Here is a 23,203-nt window from a genome sequence, read left to right on the forward strand (position 1 = left end):
TTTTTTTTCATTTACTTTTTGCTACACGCAAAAAGTTACACTTGTTGTGTTCGGGTCATAGTGACCCGACATCGTTTTTTACAGCTGTGAGGCCATATTTTCAGTGAAATAAAAGAGTTATAACCTCAGTTGAGTCTATTTATTGCATCTACTATTGTATATCAATTGATTTATTTCCTAAATTATTTCAATGGGGTGTACACGTGCTCTACCGGGGGTATGCATTGAGATCTGCGCACCATAAAAATGGCTTTATATTGATTATTTTTGGTGCGCAGTCTATTCTAAAATGTAGAGTACATCCGGAGAGATCACTAGGTGTGCACTACACGTGTATATTATGCGCAGAACGGACTGCTCAGAACGCACTGTCTAAGACTTTTTTTTTTGTAAAGCTGAGCTGTAAAGTCTTGCAAATAATTTTTTTTTGCTAAGTAAGTCTGTCTTCCTGGCTTATCTGCTTGTTTTCAGAAGGGTTCTTATCTTCTCTGCTCTTACCAGTACACATATGCTAGCCCAGACATGTTACCTTTCAGTTTCTTTGGAGAGCAGCTGTGTGCTTCTACCCCCATGGCCTCTTCCGGCATCAAAAGAAAAAGATGCAGCTATTGCCCTTCTACTTGTGACAACAAGACGAGTATAACATGTTCTGGCTGTAAAACATTTCTAAGCAAAAATCATGTGTATTGTTTTTCATTCAAGAATCCGTAAATTTATATGATCATGTAAATATATTCACATTGTAATGTTTATTATCTTTAATTTTTTATCACAAAATGTTTGATTTGATTGTTTTGTTTTTTGTTTTTTTACAAAATATGTGTAGTTTTCTATTTTCGTTTTGCTCATTGGATGGATCTGTTTTTTCAGAATAAAAACAAACAAAAAAAAGATTTCTAGTTCATTTTTCTTTTTTTTTACTACCAAACATGTTCACAAACAGTCTAGTAAGCAAAAAGTATAAAAAAAAATGGAGTTAGAGTGTCTAAAATCAAGGTTTAATAAGCCGGGTCATAGTGACCCAGAGGCCGGAACACTACAAGTGTATAGTAAATGCGAACAAAACAGCAGGGTTAAAGAAAAAAAAGTGCCACACCAGTCTACAGGTTGTGTCTTTTATTGCAGGACAGATGTATTGAATATTGTGAAACCGCACAAAACCTGTAGACAGGTCTTTTTCAAAGAAAGCCATGTTTGCCTGGGCGGCTTTATTCCTTCATTTCTGTTCTCATAACTGACCCCATGATTTTCCACATTTAGCCTTGAAGCGTATCTGTCACCAGATTTCACAATATAAACTATACAAGATCTCTTAGGTCTGATGAGGCTGCTGTACTTACTTTGAAAATATATGGCTGTATAATCCTCAAATGAAAATGAGCATTTTATCAGTCAAGATGGCGCTAAAATGCTCCCTCTAATTTTCAGCAGGGAAATTTTCACGAAGGATTATAAAGCCATACTTACAGTACATAGATTTTCAAAGCAAGCACACCGGGCTCATCAGGTCTACAGGATCTATTTATTAACGTACACAGTTTGTACTGTGATCCTCTGTAATCCTCTCAGTGCTTTTCTTTCCGTAGGTTACACAGGATTCCTCAGGGGAGATATGAATTGAGTTTGTAAATGAAAATTTGCTATTTGCACAAGGATAACGAAATGTCCCGGAATGTTTTATCAGAGACTCGAAACAAGTAATTGATAAGAGAGATCGTAGTGTCGTGCTCCGGTAGGGGGGGTCACTGAGACTGCCCTGTACCCCAAACGCGTCTTGGTTAAGTGATGACTTTATTGATCTGCAAATATTGTCATGTATACCTTATTTGTCTGGATATGTTCATGTTGCCCTGTATGCTGCTGTATGAATATAGAATGTTAGGGAAAGCGTAGTACCTAAGTTTGTCCACTAGAGGGGGCACGATAGGATTAGCTAGTTTAACCCTGTAAATAGTAAACATAGGAGGAGCTAACTGCTGGTAAGTCGGTGAGCATCCGGCATTAGAGCAGAAGGGCCTAAGAGCTGGACAGGGCGGTCAGCTCCGCAAGGTTTTAAGCTAGAAGCCCAGTCGTCCAAGGCCAGCAGGCCAGAAATTGCAGCAGCACAGGAGCGCAGGTGGCTCTATCATGTGGCTGCTTACTACACGGACAGATGCCCTTATGTCTGGGGTGAAACAGACAAGGGAACTCCTAAAAGTAGTGAAGCTGGATAGGGAGGGCGCTACGGTCCCGGACAAGACGACACGACTCGGGAACATGCTGAAAGACATGAGGGAGAGCACAAAGGGAAAGTGAAGGACATAAGCTGTGTGGGACCCTATGTTGATGCTGTAATTGATTTGGACATGCTGAGGAAGATAGCCAGGAAAGTTAACCATTTAAAGTTGGGACTGGATTCTGGCTCTGTTTGTGTGCAATCGTCGGGAGTGAGGCTGCAACAGACCACAAATGACCCTGATGGCTCGGAGAATAGAGAGACAGGTACGCTGACAAAGGGACATTGTATGTATGTGGCAGGAGACCAGGGTGTGATTGAGCAATATATGTCAGCCACGACTATGGCCCTGGCTCCCCTCACACTCCCATGTAACGGAAGCGCTGCCAGAACTATCGTGTAGTAGTAGGGGGGCTCTGCCTTCAAGGAATTTACTCCATCGAGATTTTGAGATCACTTATTTGCAATTTCATAGGTTAAAGGTTTTTTCCCCCAAAATAAAGCTATCCCCTATCTATAGGAAATCCATAGGATAGTGGATAACTTCCTGATCGCTGGTAGTCCGAACACAGGGACTCCCAGCAATCTGAGATTGAGTATGGGACTGACTGGAGCAGAGCTGCGCATGCTCGGCCTCTGATACAGTTATTGGCTATGGGACCGTCACAAGTCAATGAGTGCCATACTCGGCAGTCTAAGAGAAGGACTGTCAAGGCCAAAGTCACACATTCACATGTTCAGTATTTGGTCAGTATTTTACCTCAGTATCTGTAAGCCAAAACCAGGAGTGGGTGATAAATACAGAAGTGGTGACATGTTTCTATTAGGCCACGTTCACATGTTCAGTATTTGCTCAGTATTTGTAAGCCAAAACCAGGAGTGGGTGATAAATACAGAAGTGGTGATGTGTTTCTATTATACTATTATTTCCTCTGACTGTTCCACTCCTGGTTTTGGCTTACAGATACTGAGGTAAAAAACTGACCAAATACTGAATATGTGACCGTGGCCTTGTTATGATTGTTCTGTACCCAAACAGCTTCTTGTCACCACAACGATTTTTATGCCGATTTCTATGATCCAATCACCCATCAAACCAATATTCTGCCTTTTTGCTGGGTGCTCGCCACCAACTTATACAGACTTTTTAAATTGGCGTGGTCAGGGGGTACCCATCCAAGTAGTACGAACTAGAGGAAGGTGAAAGAATTCTCAAGGAGGGGTCATATGTAGGGGAATATTTTTCAGCAAGGGCAAGTATTAAGTAGGGAGTGTTGCCTTCCTCTATCCATGGCCTTCCTTTTTTTCATACATGACCCAATAGTCAGCTTGCACCCTTCCTATTGGGTGGGTACAATAAAATGAGGGTTTATGGTGGTAGTAAGGTTGCATGATTTGGAGGTTTTTGGATACTTAGAGGGAGATATAAAAACATGCCACAAATGGGGATCGAAAGAATGGGAGATATGCCATAACTAATAGTTTAATTAGAGGGTAGTAGTATTACCCAACTCTGTGATCAAGGGTAGTATGTGGCCAACTACATTTCTTTTTTTTAAGTCTGATACAGAGCTCCAAATTTCTTCCATCAGAGTTAGATTCAGTCTGTTCATAGCCACCACTAGGGGGAGCTCACTGCAGCCAAATGTGCAATTGAAGACAGTGAAGCTGTGTATATATATATATGCTATTAGCTGAGAAAATGCGGCACAGGGTAGATGACAAGACTGAGAAAGAGGGGAAAAAGCAGGTAATAGAAAGCAAAGAACACTTGTTTTGTGATAGCGCTCATGGTGGGATGGAGACCCCTTACAAGATTTACAGTGGAGCGCTCTAGATACTTGTAAGTGTGCTTTCTCACTGTGTTCCGTCACCTGTTTGATGGCTCCATTGGGGCTTACGTATGCGCCGATGGGGCCATATACTGTAATGGTGCTGGCAGAGCGAATGTGAGCTCTGCCGTGCATCATTTTCAGGCGAGTATGCCTACTGGAGGCGGACACCCAAACACAGTCTGCTAAGTATGGGTGTCTACATCCAGTAGGCGTATACACCCGAAAATGATGCACGGAAGAGCTCACATTCACGCTGCCGGCACCATTACATTCAATGGCCCCATCGGCGCAAGGGGGCAGAATGAGTGCACGCAATGTGAAAGCACCCTCACACTCCTGGTAACCTGTCCTGCTGTGTTATGTGCTTGGTGGATTTCTGATGAGTGTCTTGGGTTGTATTTTCAGGCTGGCTCTTTGGTGGGCGCTGACTTTTTGTGCCTTTTTGCATGCAGCTAAAGTTTTACTTTGCAGGATTTCTCAGAGAACGTCCCATGATGTTGGCTCTTAGCCCAGAAAACAGAAGAATGGAGTTTTCTGTGAGCTGCAGGGATTTCAATATCTCAGCAGCTTTGAGTCGTTTGGAAAGAACCTGTTAAAGGGAACCTGACAGCTGATACGTGATGCCCGATCCGTGCAGGAGAACGATCAGATCTTCTCGAAGGTGGAGAGACCCATAGACTTGTATTGGTGATTTTGAACTGCGACTTAAATCAAAAACTGCCTTATCACCAAAAGGGTAAGTGCGGTAATATAATCACCGATCGCCATCTTCTAGAGTTTCTACTTCCGATGCGATCCTCTAGGTCTAGGTCATGTGACTTCTGTTCCAACTTGCCGATTCTCACAAGTCATATGACCCAGAAAAAAAAAAGAAAGAGGTGCTGTAAACAGGGGGAAGAAGACCAACCCTAAAGATAATCTATCAGCATATGCCTTTTTCACCCATTGAGTTGAGTCAGTGAAATCCGCAGCAAAAACTAAAGGTATAAAAATGTTTGCAAATTTGCCGGTCATTTTCTGAGCTTTTGTTTGCGTTTTTATGGACTTCCTACGGTGTTTCCCACTCTGTCATGTGTGTGACAGCCCAAGAAACACCGGAGCGGCGGTTCTGATCTGCGGTAACATTACTGCCGGCAGATCGTTACTGTCGGTCAGAGTGTTGCAGTGTCATGCAGTCAGATGTAAGCATGACCCTGCAGATGTGACTGTGACCCGCGAGTAAAAGCTTACCGCAGGTCACAAGTGTCAGCTGATGAGAGACTACTACTCCCATCAGCCGATGTCTGCTATCACTGATTACAGCAGGAACAGGCGGCGGCTCATGGGCGTAGTCTGTGGTCAAAGTAAAAAGAAAAGAGTTGAAATAAAGAAATATTTACATAAAAAGAAAAAGAAAACACAGGATATACTCACCTTACGCCCCAATCCCTGAAGCCCTTGTCTCCTGTAAAAAAAATCAAAGTAAAAAAAAAATTATATACTCACCTTAATGCCTAATCCCTACAATATAAAGGTGACATCAACCCTAATACTATCACCCCACTTGCCACCGCACCAGAGCAAATGGGAAGAGCGAGGCTAAGGCCGGCTTCACACTCAGCGTATAAAAATACGGTCCGTTATTTACGGCCGCAATATGCAGAAAAGTCCCCAAAATAGTGATCCGTATGTCATCCATAGACAGGGTGTGTCAGCGTATTTTGGCAATGGCATCCTCCGTATGTAATCCGTATGACATCTGTACTGCGAGATTCTCTCGCAGGCTTGCAAAACCGACATACGGACATACAATGGATCCATGGGCTCAAAAAATCGTAAAAACATATATACTGTCTATATATATATATATATATATATATATATGTCAGTGAGACACATATATGTGTATATATATTATTACTTCATACAGCGCTAGATAGCTTTAAAGCTGGTAATTCAATTGCCGGCTTTTGCTTTCTCCTTCACAAACCCGACATGATATGAGACATGGTTTACATACAGTAAACCATCTCATATCCCCTTTTTTTTGCATATTCCACACTACTAATGTTAGTAGTGTGTATGTGCAAAATTTGGGCGCTCTAGCTATTAAAGGGTTAAATCGCGGATAAAATTGGCGTGGGCTCCCGCGCAATTTTCTCCGCCAGAATGGTAAAGCCAGTGACTGAGGGCAGATATTAATAGCCTGGAGATGATCCATGGTTATTGGCCCCCCCGGCTAAAAACATCTGCCCCCAGCCACCCCAGAACAGGCACATCTGGAAGATGCGTCTATTCTGGCACTTGGCCACTCTCTTCCCATTCCCGTGTAGCGGTGGGATATGGGGTAATGAAGGGTTAATGCCACCTTGCTATTGTAAGGTGACATTAAACCAGAATAATAATGGAGAGGCGTCAATTATGACACCTATCCATTATTAATCCAATTGTATGAAATGGTTAAAAACACACACACATTATTACAAAGTATTTTAATGAAATAAATACACAGGTTGTTGTAATATTTTATTACACTGGTAATCCACCTGAAGACCCTTGTCACCTGGAACAAATGTGAACAAAACAAACAACAATATTCCATACCTTCCGATGATCAGTCTTGTCCCACGCTGTAAATCCATCTGAAAGGGTTAACTAATTTTACAAGCAGAAGCCTGCTAATGCAGCCGCCCCTGCCTGTAAAAACCCGGAGAATGAATGGAATGTAGGTGAATGACCTGTAGTTACCTCGAGTTGCGGTGATGCGCCCTCTGCTGGATGTCCTCATATGAACTCGAGCCTGGGAACTTTTCAGAATATTTTATATTTTATATATATACCCCTATACTATGTTTATCTTAGCCATTCTATTCTAACCTGTCAGTGTGATTTTACTGTACACCGCACTGAATTGCCTGCTTTCGCTAGAACACAGCTGCCTATTGCTCGCGAGTCACACTGCTGGTCCGTGTGTAATCCGTATTTTTCTCGCCCCCATAGACTTTCATTGGTGGATTTTTTGCGCAATACGGTGACAAACGCAGCATGCTGTGATTTTCTACGGCCGTAGAAGACCGTATAATACGGATCAGTAAAATACGGCTGATAGAAGCTGGGCCATAGAGAATCATTGTACCGTATGCCATCCGTATTTTCTGCACCTCTCATACGTCCGTAAAACTCGCTAGTGTGAGGCTGGCCTAAGTGCTAGAATTGGTGCATCTCAGGGATGCGCCATCTCTGGGGCAGCAGAGAGCTGATGTTTTTAATCTGGGATGGGTCCAATATCCATTGCCTCTACCTAGCCTATTAATATCAGTTCGCAGCTGTCTGCCTAGCCTTTGCTGGTTATTTAATATAGAGGGACCCTACGTCTTTTTATTCGGGGTCTCCCATTTTAATAATCAGTAAAGGCCAAGTCTACAGCTGTGATATTAATAGCCTGGGAAGCTTCATGGGTATTACCCCCTTCCCAGGCTATAAACATTTGCCCCCAGTCATCGGCTTTCCCTCTTCTGGTCATGAAAATTACGAGGGAGCCCACGCTATAGTTTTTAGAAAAATAATCATTAATTAAATATATGTGCAGTAAGCTGCACACACTACTAATTATATGTGACTGACATTTATATCTATCTATTCTATGCGTATATATCTACTCTACTTTGTCGTGTCACACTGTGATTTTATGGTGCGAGGCAGATGAAATGTCGGGTTTTCAAGGGCATGGGTATGTAAAAATCAGATGGTACACGCATGGTCGAGTGACGTGTGATTTTTTTTTTTTTCTCTCTCCCATTGAATTGCATTGGTGAGTCTCATCTGAGACACGAGGATAATCACAGAATAGATACTTCAAAAAAGTGCCATTTCTGGGGCATCTGAGGGCTGGTATTTTCAGCCTGGACCTGGACAAATAAGCATGAAAAAGAAGGAGGTGATCAAGGAAATTACATAACAAAAAGTTTTTTTCTCCTTTTTGTCAAATTTCTTTACTTAGCTCCAAAAACTATTCATTGCTGTACAAAAATGCATAACAAGCATGCAAAAAATTCATAGAACTGAAGAAATTTCTGCAATCAAATACTCCACATGCGCACATCCCATTAGCCTACGTTCCCACGATCAGTTTTTTGATGTTGCAGGTTTTCCTATTATGTAAATTACTTGCATTTTTTAAATGCGTTTTTATCACGTTTTTGACGCCATGTTTTTTTGTCTCTTTTTGGTATGTCATGTTTTAAAGATAGCGGCTTTGTTTTTGATACTTTCTGATACTTGGCCTTGCCAAAAATTTACTGGTACAGTCGTGTGCGGATTACATGGGTTTTTTGATGCGATTCCGCTGTGGAAATGCACTAAAACGCATACAAAAATCACAAAAAGCTCATCATGGCCACGCAGCCTTATAGATCGATAAAACAGATGTTGTAAATTAAGAAATCAACTCTTTCCCAAGCCATTTGTTTTTTACTTGTGGATTTTCCACATCTAATGCACAGAAAACTCAGTGCCCACAGCCTTATAAAACCCCTATAAATGACAGTCAGTGACAACGCTCCTCCAATATTACAGTCACTGAGATTTAAAGATGCCTTTCCACCACTAGCCAGCAGGGGGCAGTATTCCCATGATAATAATAACATTGTGTGTTCCCATACATTACAATCCTTTTCTCCCTAATTAACCAGCAAGATTCAGAATGGGTGAAATACACTGCACAAAAACACTAAAAGAATTGACATGTTGCAAATTTGATGGTTCAGATCTGCAATGAAAGAAAACTGCAGGGTGAGATCTCAGAAATCTCATTCACTTTTACTTGTACTGCAAAATGCTGCAATTTTTTTTTTCCGCAGCAAAAACAAATACACATAAAAAGAAAAAAAGGTATAAATGCAGAATGTGAAAAAACCATAAGGATCTGGTCTTGGATCTGTATTTCTTGTATGGGTTTTAGGTCTGAATTATTTATGGCTTATGCTTAGGAAAGATCATCAATGTCTGATTGGGGGTGAAACACCCGGATGACCCGACGATCAGGTGGTCTCTGTATCAGTGGGTGGCGGCACTGTTCGGTTACAGAGTTGCACAGCACAGCGCCGTAGATGGAATAGTGGCCGCGGCCGGTACTGCACATCTCCCCCTGTTGATTTGAACAGGTGGTGGATGTGCAGTACCCGGCTGAGGCCACTCTACAGTTGACGGATCTGTGCTGTGCTGCCCCCAAACTGAGCAGTTCCGGCCACCAACAACTGCTGATCGGCGGAGGTGCCGGGTTTCGCACACCCACCAATAAGACATTGATGACCTATCCTAAGATTAGGCCATCAATGTTAAATTCCCCGATAACCCCTTTAAAATGTCTAATTTTATTTACATGTTTGGGGTCTGAATTCATTTATTTTATTGCTAGCTTTGGCTATAGAAGTGAGAGGCCAAAGGAGAAGACTTCATAGAAGTGTGAGCCAGTTGTTGGTGAACACGTAACCTGGGCTTTTTCACAATTGGGTGTTACCGCTGATAGTGTGAGTGATGACCGGACACTGACAGATTGCCGTGTCAAGATATAGTGTTGTCTATGTGCAACACCCCAGGTAACCGGTTGTTGCAGTGATGTTGCCTTCCTTTCGGGGAGGGTGATGTCACGCTTGGAGGCAAGGGAGATTCTATCAGGTAAGGCACTCACATTCATCACATCTGAATCTAGGCCAGGACTGGGAGCTCAGGACCCGGATTCGGGGGAGCTTCCCTAGACTCCCTACGTATCCTGGTCTGGAGGAGGAGTCAGTCAGTCTGAGAGAGGAGAGGAGTAGGACGTCTGGAACAGACGTGGGGGCCGAGCAGCCACGAGGGAGCTGCAACCCCTGGAAAGAGTGATAACTTGAAGGAGTTGAATAGTGGAGGAGCTTAGAGAGAAGAAGCACAGAGGAGGAAGAGGCTCAGGAGGGGAACAGCGGAAGAACACCCTAGGAGCCAGAGCGCAGAAACCGGGTACCGGGAGCCCGAGGTCATGTTGTTCTCCAGGACGCGCGACAGAACCGGAGGGCATAGGACTGTGTGTCAATTGCCCGCATCAAGGTGAAGCAGTAACTTTAGAGCCCGGGGCATGATAGAGTCCCTATAAATAGGCTCACACTGCCTATCGTAGAGACATCTGTCTTAGGACAGGAGAGAGGGGACTTTGCAACCAAGCTTCAAGCGGCAAGAATTTATTCTTGTCATTACTCATTATGTAGCGCTGAGGTAGGGGCGGTGTTTCCATGACAGATATTATATTCTATGTGTGTGAGTTCGTGCAGCTCATGCTAAGATCAGTCATTTCCTGCTTTCTTCCTCTTTCACTCGTTAAGAGAAATGACAGAAACTTTTTCTTTTTTCAATAAGACTGAACTGTTTTCTCTAAACCCAATCGCGTCCTATAAAGGGAGATGTCAGAGGACAAAGACAAAGCTGCTTGTATTACAGGCACCCTCACCCCCCTCGACGCTGCAGAAGACCCTCAGAAACTGAACTCGTTAGATACCAATTGACGGAACACAAAAAAACAACAATAATACTGATGAAGGCCAAATCCCTAATTTCACGAGAAGAGGAGCATCCGGATTAGGCCTAAAGGCGTTCTATTGAATTCCCTTTATAGAATGGTCACAGAACATAGTGATCAACAATAGTCTTGATGAAGAGGCATCCATACTTAATGGTTACAAACACACAGTGGCATAGTAAGCTTGATGGTTGCAGTTAAGCATAAACCTGTTCTCCCTTTTTAGCAATTCTTCACTGGTCGAATGAGATGTGGGATGGAATCCGGAGTGGTTGGCAGCTTTTGCCAATCTTGCAGTACCACTGAGTTTTCAGGTCGGTTACCCTGATAATGGTTGTTCGGCCTTGGGATGCAAGTCTGCAGTCACGCTAAATGACTGTAGACTTGTGAATCCTCACAGTTTGTGCACTGCGCGTTGCACAGATTCTCTGGGAGCAGGTGGTCATGTAACCATAAGCATGCAATTTTCACATTTCCGGCAATATTCCGACTACACATGTCTGTCTAGTGAGGTCACACATGTCCTATTCGGCAAATGACTGTATGTATGCAAATCACTTATTTGTGGTCACTAGCTCCGGCACCGGAGAATTCTCACAGTATACAATTCTGTCGCATCATGCCACCGTTCAGGTTGTAAACCTGATATTGCAGACATGGATTACAGTGTGGGACAGTATGGATTATCTTCACTTCTGACAGGTGACGGATATGGGTATTTATTATTTTAGGTTTTTTTTGCAGGGAACAAGAGCTTCAATGGATTGGGCATGAAGGTGAGTATTAACTTTGTTTTTTTATTATTAAATAAATGTGCAAAACATGGTGTTTTGTTTTATTTAAAATAAAAGACTTTATTCTTGCTGTGTGTTCATTTCTAAACATACTATGGGGTCAGTAATGGACATCTCTCCATTACTAACCCCTGGGCTTGATGTTAGCTGTTAATACAAAGCTGATGTCAACCCCACAAATAACACCCCACTTGACACCACACAGTCAAATGGGAAGAGAAAGGCTAAGAGACAGATTTGGAGCATCTTATGAATGCGCCATTTCTGGGGCAGCTGTGGTCTGATGTTGATGTCTGGGTGGGCACAATATCTCTTGCCCCTTCCCAGGCTATTGATATCAACCCACAGCTGTCTCTTTAGCCTTTGCTGATTTTAATTTGTAGGAGGACCCTACGTAATTCTTTTCTGGGGTCCCCCGTAAATTCACCAGGAAAGGCTAAGCAAACAGTTGTGATCTGTTATTAAATAGCCTGGGAACTTTATGGGGTATTGTATCTTTTCCCAGATTATTAAGATCAGCCCTCAGCTGTGGGCTTTCCCTCTGCTGGTTATGAAAATTGCAAGGGAGGAGCCCACGCCGTTTTTTTTAAATTCTTTATTTTACACAAGAGGTACAAAGCTGCTGCTGAATACAACTCCCATTGTCTCCTGGTCAAGCTGCTCTCAGTGCAACCAGGAAATAATGAAGACAGCTGCTTTCAGCAGCCAGCGCCTGGGAACAGCGGGAACTGTACCGCTTCGTCCCAGGCGCCGGTATGTGTCACGCTGACGACACATGGATGTAATCCGTGTGCAGCGCACTTTTTTTTTTTGTGTTTCTGATTAAAAAAACTGACATGTCTGCACCACCATTGACTACAATGGGTGTGCGTGTGTCCGTATTTGGTGACACAAAAAAACAGACTTGTGAACGGGGCCTAAAACTTCTTCTGGCCCACTAATGGCTGCTCAATAGGCCACTTTAACTTCCCATTAGCTTTGTTTTACCAGCAATACTGTGCAGTGTTTCTGCACCCCAGCGCTCACGTCTTTATCAAGATCAGGCTCTTCTGTCTTCAAGTTGGCAAAGAGGTAAACTACAATCCCTGATGCCTAGCTGGTGCACCTAAGTGCAAAAAAGTGCTGCGGGCAGCGCCAAAAAAGTGCACAAGGATGTGGTGTATCGCAAGCTCTTCTAGAAGAGAATGGCCCCCCAAACAACCGTACTCCATCCTTCAAGACCATAAGGCAAGGGTCAGAGCTTGGCGCCACAAGTGTACGGATGTGACTACTACCTTCGCTCCCCTCCCCCCATAACTATTCCTCTAATTAGGTCCATATTATGGACTGTCCCACCAAAAGAGCGACATTTGAGAAGCCTGTGCTTTTCGAAACTACCTGCAGTGTCCCTTTTTAATCGACAGAGTTCGAAACAATAGACAATGTGGATACATCAGGTCACTTTTCCCAGAAGCAGAGCTCATATAAAGGGGTAGGATCCGGCCCTCCCCCAGAAGTAGAGCCAGGGCTGCAGCCTGGTGCTGACATCACAGTGACGGCGGTGGCAGCAGCTGCTTCAGTGTAGGAGGACAGACTCTTCTCTTATCCTTCAGGGCTGCACAAGTCTCTGCCACATCTCTTCCCCCCCAGAGAAGCCCTGCAGCCCACCTCTCACAAGTAAGTCCTGATCTCATTCTTTCTTCTTGCATTTACCCAATGGGCCCAGCAGTTGGCACACAGCTTTAGGGGCATTCATGCAACCTTTTCTATGCCCCCATGCGGTCGCTACATACGTATTCTCCTTTCCTCTGTGGCTTTAAGAGAGGAAATGATTTTAGATTTTTTTTTTTTAGATTTTCTGCACTGAATCCGCCGCATTATAGTATGGCGGGGCGCAGAAACTTTTAACACATGTTCTGCATTTATAAATATAGCAGAGCTAAAGAGCCAAGTTTGTGTTTCGGTGCAAGTCATCGTATGTAGGCGTTATATAGACGGCTCTTAAATTAAATGACAATCCCAGCTCTGCTATATCTGGTTAATGACATTAATTACAATTAATTAAATAATTCAATTTTGGTAAAATATTAGTTTGCTGTTTGATTAGTAGGGATGTGCGGAGCAATTGGAGGAGCTGTGCGCCAAGGTTAGGAACGGTTACACCTCATCCACCGTCTGGTACCGTAGGCTGGGTGTGTCCCCTGCTGCATACAATTACGGCACATGTGGGCGCCCAGGAGCATCGCTCTGCAGCACGCTATTGTCTGCTGTTATCCGCCATAAGACAATAGAATGTGAAACCAAAGAGGATAATGGAAAATGGGACTTTATCTTTAGGCTTTGCTCACACTCAGCATTTGTGCAGCCTTTATTTAGGCAAAAAAGAAGCTGCTTTTTACAGTATCAGATTTTCTAAATCCCATGCACACTTTTTTTTTTTCCCTGACCGAATTGGAAAACTGAAGTTTTGTTTTTTTTTTGCTTTTTTTTTTTCCAGCATTTTTGAAGCTTTTTTTCCCCACCCAGAAAAGCTGTAAAAATGCAGCAAACTGATTTAGCTGCATTTGTACAGTATTGATTTTATTTATTTTCACTGCATTTTTGGTGAGTAAAACAAACTTTGTTAAACGTGCGCTTAGAAAAATCGCACATGTAATCTGCAAAAAAAAAAACCTCAAAAAACCTGCATTTTAAACACCGCATTTTTACTGCCTAGAGAGCAGGTTTGGTCTACAGAAGAAAAAATTGAAAAAAACCCCCACAAACTTCTGCGTGTGAACAAAGCCTTAAAGCACCAGTCCAGCATTTGGTTTTTTTTTTTTTGCAGCACTGGATTGGTGCTAGTAATCTAAATTCTCTGCCGTCTTCATCTGTTCTCGGCCCCGCACCGCCATCTTGTGATGACACAGCTCCTGACTGTCCAGAAGTCAGAGATAACGGTCACTATTAGTGATGAGCGAACGTGCTGGGATAAGGTGTTATCTGAGCATGCTCTAATACTACGCGATTATCTTGCGCGTGCTTGAATACTATGTTCGAGTCCCCGCGGCTGCATGTCTCCCAGTTGTTCGACAGGCACAAGACATGCAGGGGTTCCCCGTTTGTTAGGCAATCCCTGCGTGTGTTGCTGCTATCGAACATGCAAGTCAGTGGGTCAGTGAAAATATCGGACCGCACTCTGATGACATCTATGTGCAGTTCAGAATGGAGAAGGTGGAGGATATATATATATTTTTCCATTTATCCACGTATGACAAAATCGGATGCCACACGTACCATCCTCTGATCAGAGTTTGATCAGCATCATCGGCCCGATTTTCTCATGTGCTAAAAACGCAGACGTCTGAATGAGCCCTAGCAATGTACGGATTATGCAGTCACAATAACACATTGGGCTCTGCTACATCTGGGAAAGACGAATCATTTTTGGTTGTTGTTATTCTTCAGCATGTGTGAAAAAAAATCAATGAGATTCAGTGAAATAATCATATGATGTGATTACGATGAGAGATTTCTGCAGATCCGGGTCATGTGAAGCTTATCTGCAGCCAGTTTAGCATGCTGTGTGATGTGGGTACCCGGCAGGGTGTGGTGTACAATCGATGCTTTGCTATTAGTCAAATTAGTCATACCGCCATCTAAATCCAGTATTATAGGGGGTGATGCTCCATGCTTACTTATCACATTAACTATATATACCGTATGTATATATATGAACACTTACATATACTAAGTCTTCTATTACTATAGGGCGGGTGCTCGTCATGCCTCACCCTATGTCAAGGGCATAGCTAAAGGTTCCTGGACCCTGGTGCAGAAAATCAACCCAAACCCCCAAAAGAGAGTAAAAATCATGTTACAGTCTTAGGCAATTGGACCCTTATGTCATTGCTACCTTTGCACCCCTAATATCTTCACCCCTGATAACCCTTCTTCTAGTGAGATGAGGGAATCAATTTCTTTCTGAAGTTCCCTTTAAAAAATTTGGGTTCAAATTTTTTGGGATGTGATTCGTACTAGTCCAGCTGATTGGCAGTCAGTCTCAGCTACCCACTCGTTCCTCGGCTAGCTTCGGATCTTTCTTCAGTCTTCGGTACTGATCTTCTCTCACTGAATAGGCCTTCGGTGGTCATGTGGGGCTCAATGCTGGTCCAAAAGATCAGGACCAAAGATCGATCCCAAGCTAGCAGAGGACCAGGTGAGTATCTTTCTTCAGTCTTCGGTACCGATCTTCTCCCACTGAGTAGGCCTCCGGTGGTCATCTGGGGCTCAGTGCTGGTCCAAAAGGTCAGGCCCAAAGACCAATCCCAAGCTAGCAGAGGACCAGGCAGATATCTTTCTTCAGTCTTTGGTACTGATCTTCTCTCACTGAGTAGGCCTTCGGTGGTCAGGTGGGGCACAATGCTGGTCCAAAAGATCAGGACCAAAGATCGATCCCAAGCTAGCAGAGGACCAGGTGAATATCTTTCTTCAGTCTTCGGTACTGATCTTCTCCCACTGAGTAGGCCTCCGGCGGTCATGTGGGGCTCAATGCAGGTCCAAAAAGTCAGGACCAATGACCGATCCCAAGCTAGCAGAGGACCAGGCAGATATCATTCTTCAGTCTTTGGTACTGATCTTCTCTCACTGAGTAGGCCTTCGGTGGTCAGGTGGGGCACAATGCTGGTCCAAAAGATCAGGACCAAAGACAGATCAAAATCTAAAAAAGGACTGGGCAGATAGCTGCAGAGGGAGGACAGCTGAAGGGCAGGCCAAGGACAAGCGAATATGATATTTTAGTATTTTGAAACTATTTTCCGTCCCTCTGTTTATTACACCTGGGATTCTGGAGAGAAGTCAGAACTTAAGAATAAATTTATTTTCGTGACAACATCAAGCACATCTGCCCAAAATTAATTTCGGGAGATTTGTTTATTTTATAAAGGGCATATAAGATGCATCATAAAAACTACCTCCTCCAATTGCCATTGCTCCAATGATTCTGGAAGAGTTTTTAGTTTTTCTTCTGTGCTCCTCCGTTCTGTAGTTATGTTCCCCTGAAATAAAGGTGCAAATTGTCCCTTCTACCAACTGGGCGTGTACCGCAGAGGTTCTCTGTGGGCATTAACTTTTTCTCCCCTTACACTGGCCAATCAAAAGATTACTGTGCCCACAGAGAAGTTCTGCGGAATACGCCCAGTTGGTTGACGGGAAAATTAATATCATGGGTGGTCAACAAATTAGTAATTCCATCTCATATAGGGTAAGATAGATGGTAATATGGGCAGGGTACTTCCGGGCCTGGTACTCTTATTTCTGCCCTCAGTGCTTCCTGGAAGTCATCTCAACTCAGCTGAGCATTGGATAAAAAGACCATCGATTCTAGTGATACCTTTTCTATCAGGTAGTGGTCATCCTATTAAATAAAGAGGTATTCCAGTTTGTAGAAATATTCAGAATATCCAAGGCCCTATGTAACCAACATGACCATAAGTGCAGCTTGTCAATCTATCATCACCGTCGAGCAATCTGTAGTGTTCGGCTTTGGGTCTACTAAGCCATTCTTGACCTCAGGCTTGTGTTGAGACTTCATGGCTGTTAAACGATGACATCACATCGATAATCCATATAGTCATGGATATTGGAAATATGAGGGAACCAGGGCTGTTGAAAGACAAAAATATATTAGTAAGTGGCACGATAAATTAGATGGCCAAACATGTGAACCTTGTAAAGACTGGACTTGGCAATTGACTTTCAACATGGTGCTGTCATAGTATGTCTGGAGACAGTCAGTAAGAGCTTCATGGTTTGGGTTCTCATGACAGAAAAGCGTCACTGAACGTAAGCTGGAGATCTCCATAAGAAATGTCAGGAAATGGTTAGCGATATGCATGTGCATTGCTATTGGGCCCTGGACATGGCCGTCTTTTGGCTTCATGGTGGGCTTCTTGGTGCCCACAGCACATTGCTCTTTACTTAGTTTCCCCAGTGCACATGGGTGGGCAGTAGGCTACCCTTTATAATCTAGAAAAATTGAATTAGGTTTACAGAAGTGATCCCACCCACGTCTTATATTGTAAACTAGTGCAAAGTTGAGGTGTCGAATCTGCACCTAAAATCCACCATATATTAATTTATTCTTAAAGGGGTATTCCCACCTCATACATTTATAGAGATGCGGATCCCACCAGTGGATCATGCATATATCTTAAGAAAAGGGGCCCTGTCACGTGCTACTTTTCGTGGAGATGTGGTCAAAATTTCTAAACAAATGAATGGGAATTCTGTCTGTCTCTCAGCTGAGAGTTTCCCGTTTCAGGGCCTCTTTTTCGGGATATCTGCTGGTCTCATTGAAGGGATCGACAACTATTATACATTAATGGCATATCCTGTGGTTGTATCATAAATGTATGAGATTAAATAACCCTTTAAGCTGCATGATGTAGCCAGTGACCCTATGTCGCTGCACAATCTCTTAACCCCTTCCCGACCTTTGACGCATATGCTGAGTCATGAAAGTCGGTGCCATTCCGACCCATGACGCAGCATATGCGTCATGGAAAGATCGCGTCCCTGCAGATCGGGTGAAAGGGTTAACTCCCATTTCACCCGATCTGCAGGGACAGGGGGAGTGGTAGTTTAGCCCAGGGGGGGTGGCTTCACCCCCCCCCCCCCCCCCGTGGCTACGATCGCTCTGATTGGCTGTTGAAAGTGAAACGGCCAATCAGAGCGATTTGTAATATTTCACCTAAAAAACTGGTGAAATATTACAATCCAGCCATGGCCGATGCTGCAATATCATCGGCCATGGCTGAAAACACTAATGTGCCCCCACCCCACCCCACCGATCGCCCCCCCAGCCCTCCGATCTGTGGTCCGCTCCCCTCAGTCCTGTGCTCCGCTCCCCCGTCCTCCTGTCCACTCCCCCGTGCTCCAATCCCACCCCCCGTGCTCCAATCCAACCCCCCCGCACTCCGATCCCTCCCCCCCGCACAGCGATCCCCCCCGTGCTCCGATCCACCCCCCCGCACAGCGATCCCCCACCCCGTGCTCCAATCCACCCCCCGTGTTCGGATCCACCCCCCGTGCTCCGACGCCCCCCCCCAGTGCCCTGATCTCCCCCCCTTATACTTACCTAGCCTCCCGGGGTCCGTCCGTCTTCTTTCCTGGGCGCCGCCATCTTCCAAAATGGCGGGCGCATGTGCAGTGCGCCCGCCGAATCTGCCGGCCGGCAGATTCGTTCCAAAGTGAGTTTTGATCACTGAGATATAACCATCTCAGTGATCAAAATAAAAAAAATAGTAAATTCCCCCCCCCTTTGTCACCCCCATAGGTAGGGACAATAAATAAATAAAAAAAATTTTTCCCACTAAGGTTGGGGTAAGAACTAGGGGTAGGGTTAGGGGTAGGGTTAGGGGTAGGGTTAGGGGTAGGGTTAGGGGTAGGGTTAGGGTTAGGGGTAGGGTTAGGGGTAGGGTTAGGGTTCGGGATGTGCACACGTATTCTGGTCCTCTGCGGATTTTTCCGCAGAGGATTTCATAAATCCGCAGTGCTAAACCGCTGTGGATTTACCGCGGTTTTTCTGTGCATTTCACTGCGGTTTTACAACTGCGATTTTCTATTGGAGCAGTTGTAAAACCGCTGCGGAATCTGCAGAAAGAAGTGACATGCTGCGGAATGTAAACCCCTGCGTTTCCATGCAGTTTTTCCGCAGCATGTGTACAGCGATTTTTGTTTCCCATAGGTTTACATTGAACTGTAAGCTCATGGGAAACTGCTGCGGATCCGCAGCGTTTTCCGCAGCGTGTGCACATACCTTTAGAATTAGGCTATGTGCACACGGTGCTGATTTGGCTGCGGATCCGCAGCAGTGTTCCATCAGGTTTACAGTACCATGTAAACATATGGAAAACCAAATCCGCTGTGCCCATGGTGCGGAAAATACCGCGCGGAAATGCTGCGTTGTATTTTCCGCAGCATGTCAATTCTTTGTGCGGATTCCACAGCGTTTTACACCTGTTCCTCAATAGGAATCCACAGGTGAAATCCGCACAAAAAACACTGACAATCCGCGGTAAATCCGCAGGTAAAACGCAGTGCCTTTTACCCGCGGATTTTTCAAAAATGGTGCTGAAAAATCTCATACGAATCTGCAACGTTGGCACATAGCCTTAGGGTTAGGGTTGGGTTGGAATTAGGGTTGTGGTTAGGGGTGTGTTGGGGTTAGGGTTGTGGTTAGGGGTGTGTTGGGGTTAGGGTTGTGATTAGGGTTACGGCTACAGTTGGGATAAGGGTTAGGGGTGTGTTGGAGTTAGAATTGAGGGGTTTCCACTGCTTAGGCACATCAGGGGGTCTCCAAACGCAACATGGTGCCACCATTGATTCCAGCCAATCTTGTATTCAAAAAGTCAAATGGTGCTCCCTCACTTCCGAGCCCCGACGTGCGCCTAAACAGTGGTTTACCCCCACATATGGGGTACCAGCATACTCAGGACAAACTGCGCAACAATTACTGGGGTCCAATTTCTCCTGTTACCCTTGAGAAAATAAAAAATTGCTTGCTAAAACATCATTTTTGAGGAAAGAAAAATGATTTTTTATTTTCACGGCTCTGCGTTGTAAACGTCTGTGAAGCACTTGGGGGTTCAAAGTGCTCACCATATATCTAGATAAGTTCCTTGGGGGGTCTAGTTTCCAAAATGGGGTCACTTGTGGGGGGTTTCTACTGTTTAGGCACACCAGGGGCTCTGCAAACTCAACATGACATCCGCAGACCATTCCATCAAAGTCTGCATTTCAAAAGTCACTACTTCCCTTCTGAGCCCCGACGTGTGCCCAAACAGTGGTTTACCCCCACACATGGGGTATCAGCGTACTCAGGAGAAACTGAACAACTTTTGGGGTCCAATTTCTCCTGTAACCCTTTTGAAAATAAAAAATTCTGGGCTAAAAAATTATTTTTGAGGAAAGAAAACGTATTTATTATTTTCACTGCTCTGTGTTATGAACTTCTGTGAAGCACTTGGGGGTTCAAAGTGCTCTCCTCACATCTAGATAAGTTCCTTTCGGGGTCTAGTTTCCAAAATGAGGTCACTTGTGGGGGGTTTCTACTGTTTAGCCACATCAGGGGCTCTGCAAACGCAACGTGACGCCCGCAGAGCATTCCATCAAAGTCTGCATTTCAAAACGTCACTACTTCACTTCTGAGCCCCAGCATGTGCCTAAACAGTGGTTTACCCCCACATATGGGGTATCAGCGTACTCAGAAGAAACTGGACAACAACTTTTGGGGTCAAATTTCTCCTGTTACCCTTGGGAAAATAAAAAATTGCGGGCTAAAAAATCATTTTTGAGAAAAGAATTTTTTTTTTTTTCATGGCTCTGCGTTATAAACTTCTGTGAAGCACTTGAGGGTTCAAAGTGCTCACCACACATCTAGATTATTTCCTTTGGGGGTCTAGTTTCCAAAATGGGGTCATTTGTGGGGGATCTCCAATGTTTAGGCACACAGGGGCTCTCCAAACGCGACATGGTGTCCGCTAATGATTGGAGCTAATTTTCCATTTAAAAAGCCAAATGGCATGCCTTCCCTTCTGAGCCCTGCCGTGCGCCCAAACAGTGGTTTACCCCCACATATGGGGTATCTGCGTACTCAGGACAAACTGGACAACAACATTTGGGGTCCAATTTCTCCTATTACCATTGGCAAAATAGGAAATTCCAGGCTAAAAAATCATTTTTGAGAAAAGAAAAATTATTTTTTATTTTCATGGCTCTGCATTATAAACTTCTGTGAAGCACCTGGGGGTTTAAAGTGCTCAGTATGCATCTAGATAAGTTCCTTGGGGGGGTCTAGTTTCCAAAATGGGGTCACTTGTGGGGGAGCTCCAATGCATAGGCACACAGGGGCTCTCCAAACGCGACATGGTGTCCGCTAACAATTGGAGCTAATTTTCCATTCAAAAAGTCAAAAGGCGCGCCTTCCCTTCCGAGCCCTGCCGTGTGCCCAAACAGTGGTTTACCCCCACATATGAGGTATCGGCGTACTCGGGAGAAATTGCTCAACAAATTTTAGGATCCATTTTATCCTATTGCTCATGTGAAAATGAAAAAATTGAGGCGAAAAGAAATTTTTTGTGAAAAAAAAGTACTTTTTCATTTTTACGGATCAATTTGTGAAGCACCTGGGGGTTTAAAGGGCTCACTATGCATCTAGATAAGTTCCTTGGGGCGTCTAGTTTCCAAAATGGGGTCACTTGTGGGGGAGCTCCAATTTTTAGGAACACGGGGGCTCTCCAAACGTGACATGGTGTCCGCTAAAGAGTGCAGCCAATTTTTCATTCAAAAAGTCAAATGGCGCTCCTTCCCTTCCAAGCCCTGCCGTGCGCCCAAACAGTGCTTTACCCCCACATATGAGGTATCAGCGTACTCAGGACAAATTGGACAACAACTTTTGTTGTTCAGTTTCTCCTTTTACCATTGGGAAAATAAAAAATTGTTGCTGAAAAATCATTTTTGTGACTAAAAAGTTAAATGTTCATTTTTTCCTTCCATGTTGCTTCTGCTGCTGTGAAGCACCTGAAGGGTTAATAAACTTCTTGAATGTGGTTTTGTGCACCTTGAGGGGTGCAGTTTTTAGAATGGTGTCACTTTTGGGTATTTTCAGCCACATAGACCCCTCAAACTGACTTCAAATGTGAGGTGGTCCCTAAAAAAAATGGTTTTGTAAATTTCGTTGTAAAAATGAGAAATTACTGGTCAAATTTTAACCCTTATAACTTCCTAGCAAAAAAAAAATTTTGTTTCCAAAATTGTGCTGATGTAAAGTAGACGTGTGGGAAATGTTATTTATTAACTATTTTGTGTCACATAACTCTCTGGTTTAACAGAATAAAAATTCAAAATGTGAAAATTGCGAAATTTTCAAACTTTTCGCCAAATTTCCGTTTTTATCACAAATAAACACAGAATTTATTGACCTAAATTTACCACTAACATGAAGCCCAATATGTCACGAAAAAACAATCTCAGAACCACTAGGATCCATTGAAGCGTTCCTGAGTTATTACCTCATAAAGGGACACTGGTCAGAATTGCAAAAAACGGCAAGGTCTTTAAGGTCAAAATAGGCTGGGTCATGAAGGGGTTAATAAGCCCCTCAGCTGCTTCAGAACCTCATAATACACTATTGAACTATTGCAACCACTGCAATACACACATCAACTGCTGCAGAACCTCAGAATAAACACCACAGCTGCTGTACAACCTCAAAATAAACACTTCAGCAGCTGCAGAACCTCCTGATACACACTTCAGCTGCTGCAGAACCTCATAATACACCACAGCTGCTGCAGAACATCAAGATTATTGGAAAAAGATTTAGTAGAACGTTAAATTTCTTCATTTATAGCTATGTTTATTATGGGCTTAGGAGTCCAGTGGGCGGCCCAATTACTGATCGCCTGTTAACTCTGAATTGTCATACAGGGTAGTCTGTTAATGAATGATAGGACCGCCCACTGGACTCCTAATCCCGTTTAAATGAATAAATTAGCGTTCTACAGAATCGTTTCTCACATTACTGCTCACCTCGTCGTCCTGCCCTATAACAAATCAGACAGGCGTATTCAATATGAAGGTTCCATAAGAGAAGTTGGATCCAATCACACATTTATGGCTTATTCTGTGTTTTTTTTTTTTTACATTATATACTTGAGATTGTTTCCCATTCCCTACATACAGCTCCATTGCAGACCATTACAGCTAAGCTCAACCAATGGTCCTTCTTCATCAATACTCAGTAAGTGTCAGCTGTGTGTGACATATCTCATGTTCTGTCTAATTAGTTGATGGGGGATGCTAAAATGGATGA

General features: G+C 43.8%; 1 protein-coding gene across 2 annotated transcripts in view; it reads left to right on the forward strand.

Annotated features, from left to right (window-relative positions):
• Positions 1 to 12,889: 12,889 nt before the first annotated feature.
• ANXA6 (annexin A6) overlaps positions 12,890 to 23,203 on the forward strand; it is an 86,985-nt gene continuing 76,671 nt past the window's right edge. For both annotated transcript variants that reach the window (XM_069763552.1, XM_069763553.1), the window contains exon 1: positions 12,890 to 13,026. The gene's annotated coding sequence lies outside the window, so the exon portion shown is untranslated. The remainder of the gene's footprint in view (positions 13,027 to 23,203) is intronic.

The sequence above is a fragment of the Ranitomeya imitator genome, chromosome 4 (genome assembly GCF_032444005.1).
Source record: "Ranitomeya imitator isolate aRanImi1 chromosome 4, aRanImi1.pri, whole genome shotgun sequence".
Taxonomy (NCBI): domain Eukaryota; kingdom Metazoa; phylum Chordata; class Amphibia; order Anura; family Dendrobatidae; genus Ranitomeya; species Ranitomeya imitator.